The following is a 5,116-nucleotide window of genomic DNA, read 5'->3' as shown; positions in this document are numbered from 1 at the left end:
CAGACAAGTTAAGATAAAGCAGTATGACAGTAGAAGCATGGAGCGAGCAATTGACTTAAAAAATCGGAGATGTCTATCAAATCAGCTGCAAAAATATGTAATGTTCCTCGCAGTACTCTACAAACAAAACTGGTTTTGGCAGTCTAGTGTGTAGGCCTGGACCAGTACATACTTTGCCACTATTTATTGAAGATGCATGTGAGAAGTAGCTTATTGAAATGTCAAGAAGAGGGTGTCCTCTAAAAATAAATGGCTTACAACTAATAATTTCAGAAATATTACATAAAAGCTCGCATCCTGCTGTATTTAAAAATGAAATTCTTTCTAGAACTTGGGCATACAGATATCTAAAAAGGCACCCTAACTTGAAGTCTAAAACATCAGAGCATCACTCTTTAGGTCTGTCCAGTGTCACCAGGGGAAACTTTCCTTTATTATTTAAAAGAGTTATTTAAATGTTGGTAGAGAAAAAAATACTAAAAGTTCCATTTCCAATAAACCTATAAATAAAAGAAAGAAACGTCTAGTGTATGCTCTATCTACACAAGAGTATAGACAAACACTAACAAATAAAGTCAATAGATCAATAGAAGATGAAAATTGGATTTGTAATTTTGGCAAGGCAAATTATGATGAAGAAATAAGATCAAAGTTGTGGGTGAACTGTGATACATGTGATTGTGCTGTGCACCTAAACTGTATATCTGAGGAGCACAAAAGGTGGACAAACATAAAAAAACTTATTAAAAGAAAGAAATTTCTTTTTGCGTGCCAAGAGTGCACTTAAATAAATAACTTTATTTCTTTAAATTCTCTTTAATTTTGTGGTTTTAATTGATAAAATACTTTAAATATATGTATTTAATATACGATATACTTATTAGTTCTTGTACAAACAAAAACAAAAATTTAAAACGAAAAAAAATAATCGATGTTTAGGCTCTCTAGATCTGGATTCAAGTTGATGCCAATGATTGAGTCGTGCTTGCCGATAATTGAGTCAAAGTGCCAATAACTCGGGACAACGAATCAACTTACCTATAATGTGAATATATATTAGATTTTATGCGCAAATGAAAAATTAAATGTGTCAGGTCATTTACAAGGTATTAAACTAATATTGTGCCAAATTTGAAAATGTTTCATTCACTGGTACGACTTTTGTACAGAAACTAGTATCAAAAATAGCGTTAAGGTGCCAATAACTGTGACACTACCATATATATATATATGTTTATACATATATATATATATATATATATATATATATATATATATATATATATATATATATATATATATATATATATATATATATATATAAATATATAATCATATGTAATATACCAGTATTTCCGAAGCCTTTCGTAGAGAAAGATGTACTAAACCGAACTGTACACATGCTCATGGTCTTTAATAAAACTGTGTGCTTCTTCTAAACTCAATGCAGTTTTAAAAAGCGGCATAATCAAAAAATGCAAATTACTAAAGATAATATACAATAAATAATACAATTTTAAATTTTTTATAGGAGTTTATAAACTTCTTTTATAATTCCGTTTATAAACATATAAACTGGACGTTAAATTGGTTCCATGGTTCCCCATAATAATAATCAAATTGTAATTTATAATATATACAAATAAGAATAGATAATAACACGGCTTATGAAACAAAATTCTAAAATTCATATTCATAATAATGGTATGATAATAACATAAATATTACAGCAATATTATAACATTTACAAAAAACGTCCTTTTACCACTACGATTTTATATAGCATTCCGCTGATTCGTTGACTATAATTACGGCAACCGTTTAAAGTTTGAAAACGAGGCGTACTTTTGACTTCTATTATATATTGTTTACCCTGTGCGTGTTGGCATAAGTGTGAAGCAGTTTCAAAAACTGGCTTTAGTTTGCGTTGGAAGAATGAGCAAAAATTGGCATAAGTGCGAATTAGCAAAAGTGCGCAACAGTTGCAAAAAATGCAAAAAAAACAGTCAACCGTAAATTTAAAGATGTCAGTACATTACAATCAAACTCTACGAAATCTCATCACTAATATATTTATTTTTTTCATTTTTTTTTATTTATAACAATAGAACAACATTATGGCTGGATAAAACATAAGTTTAACTGATAAACAAAGTTCTTTTAAAAATATTTTGTAATTTGCAAAATCAAAGGTGTAAAAAAATCTTCACGGTTTGAATACTCACTGCATTTTATCATATGAATTTATCTATACCATCCATAATGCATATTCATCACCTTGTCATTTTTATACATCTAATCAGATTATATTCTCTCTAACAAAACCATCCTATTATAATAAAGTCCTAATTAAACAGTTACAAAAAATTACCCATCGCTTAAAGTCATATACTTTGTTAATTAATTATAGACCAATAATTTGAAGCAATGATGCAGTGGTTAGAGTTCTGGCTCAGAACCAAAAAGTCTGAGTTTCGACGCTAGCTCTAGCCAATATATTCGACATTGGGATAGAAGTAGGTGTGAACCTCCTAGTTAAATTTTTTTCCTGGTGCTTCCAGAAGTAAGAAATTCTGGGAGCACCTTAATAACCACATAAAAATTATAATAATATTTTAAAGTGACTCGAGTAACTTTATAGATATGCGTTTGATATGTTTTACTAGCATCCATTTCTTGTGTTTTAGTGTACCAATCTGAATGACTGGTAATATTAATGTATTAACAACTTATACTAATTACAAATGATACTGCTATTTGTTCTACTCTATCTCTCACTATAAACCACTAAAACTGAAAATAGCTCACAACTTTCACCAACCATCATTGTATACTGCTCTACTGTCACACCTTCAAACCGCCAGGGTCGTTCATAAATAGAATTTTTTTTCAAATTGTTTTATGCTCTTCTAATATTTAATGGCTTTGAACCTCTATGCACTAACTACGGATTCTTTTTTACATTAAAAGCAATTTGAAAAACTAATGTATTTAAAAGTATTTTTTTCTCTAAAGTTTTCAACTATTCAAATGAATTTTAGTTTTGTTTAAACTTGCTACTTAATGATAAGGAATTTAGTTTTTATATACTTTTAACTAAAACAAAATTGGAAAAGCTCTTGATACTAGTCATTTTTTGTGTGAAGTTTTTATTAATTTACAAAAAGTTTTTGGTACCGTAGACCGCAACATTTTGATTTTTAGATAAGAATATCATGAGACATTGCAACTGATTTAGATCTTATCATTCAGATTGGAAACAATTTTGAGTACTAGCGGTTATAATTCAAGCAATAAATCTGCGGTGCGTTTTATGTTCCTTAGGATTTTTTTTGAATTCTCTTTTGTTTTTTAATATACGTCAATTTTCTAAAAAAATTTACTCACTTCTCATTATTTCATCTGTTCGCTGATATTACTAATCGCTTTTATGTCAACGAAATATATCGTAAATATAGCTATGTAAAAGCATAAATATAAAATATAAGGAGTTATAATGGGTCATATGTATATAATAAGGTCATGGTACATATATGGCCATATATATATATATATATATATATATATATATATATATATATATATATATATATATATATATATATATATATATATATATATATATATATATATATATATGCGGTCATATGTGTGTAATTGGTCAAAAGTATAAATATAAAATATAAGGGGTTATTTTATATTTTAGTGGATTGATATCAATCCACTAGAATAATAAACTTTCAGCATTTTAATTTAAGCTTGTCATTCTTCTGGTAATTTAATAGTTCTGCAAAAAATCTTTAATTTCTCAATCACACCCATCCAATATTATACATCCAATATTATATATCCAATGTTACATATCCAGTATTATATATCCAATATTATATACCCAATATTATATATCCAATATTATATATCCAATATTATACATCTAATGTTATACATCATATTATATTAAAGCCAAATCAATCAACCAATAAATGTAACTAAAAATAAACACATTTGCAAAGTATTACTAAAGTTGGGGCACACGTTTCGTAATCCGTAGTACATTGAATACACTCGTTATACATAATTTGAGATTCGACATATGTTAATATATTTTGAAAGATGAATTTTTTTGTTGAAAGTGGTAATTTTATTTCAATGGGAGTGATTTTAATTTAAAATAAATCTCCGGTTAAATTTTAGGTCAATTAAATTGACAATCAACAATGTATATGCTGTTTGAAGAAAAAATTAAAATATTTAGTTGGGATAATCAAAATTTAAGAAAACATCTCTATGTTATTGGTTGCAAATGTTATCAGAACCCTTATTGTTATAAGAATTTTTATGGCGCCTGTGTTTTCAAGATGTATTTGATCTATTCTAATTTTAAAACTTTCTGTCAACTTAGATTTTATTTTGAAACTAGAATAGCTTGAGTTTGTTATACCATAAAATCGTCTAAGTTCGGTCACCATGTAAATGTAAAAAAAGCATGCAAGACTCAAGTTTTACAAACTTTTTTTTCTCGAATAATATTTAGTGTTACTTTGTAAAAATATATCTATAAATAGTAATAATACTTATTTGCAATCTGCTGAAATAATTCTTTAGCAAAATCAACAATTCAAAAAAAAAAGTCTAAAATAAACAAAGTATAAAAATAACTGATCAAATTTAATCTTAATATTATTAAGAATCACCAAATTAGTTATATTTACAAACAAAACAAAAATATTAGTTTTTGAATATTACATAATTTTTTTCAGAACTTCAAATAATATGCCGTCTAACCGTCGACTCGGCCAGACACTATTGATCGATGGTATTGATTAAAATTATATGTTTATATGTAAATATATTTTATAACAAGTTGTTTTTTAATTAAAAAAATTAAAAAAAAGCGCAATTTTTAAAAGGTAAAATTTAATTTGTTTGCAATCTATACAAATTGTTCCTTTTTTATAAACTGCTTAATATAGAGCATTTTAATTAACTTTTTAAAATTATTTAATCAAGGTTTGCACAAGTTTCTGATATGTACAATATACATGGATTCGCACCAAAGCCATTCCACATTTTTAATTGCAATGAATCTGATCATTCAATGTGATCAAGGCAAATT

At 26.9% G+C, this 5,116-nt stretch overlaps 1 long non-coding RNA gene across 1 annotated transcript in view; it reads right to left on the bottom strand.

Annotated features, from left to right (window-relative positions):
- The window catches only part of LOC136088627 (uncharacterized), a 10,335-nt gene extending 8,549 nt beyond the window's left edge, over positions 1-1,786 (bottom strand). Inside the window, exon 1 of the long non-coding RNA XR_010642330.1 lies at positions 1,348-1,786. This is a non-coding gene — a long non-coding RNA (uncharacterized LOC136088627). The remainder of the gene's footprint in view (positions 1-1,347) is intronic.
- Positions 1,787-5,116: the final 3,330 nt, after the last annotated feature.

Source organism: Hydra vulgaris, chromosome 12, assembly GCF_038396675.1.
Source record: "Hydra vulgaris chromosome 12, alternate assembly HydraT2T_AEP".
NCBI classification, from domain to species: domain Eukaryota; kingdom Metazoa; phylum Cnidaria; class Hydrozoa; order Anthoathecata; family Hydridae; genus Hydra; species Hydra vulgaris.
Note: the sequence above shows the minus strand (reverse complement) of the source record. Positions and strands in the feature narration are given on the sequence as shown.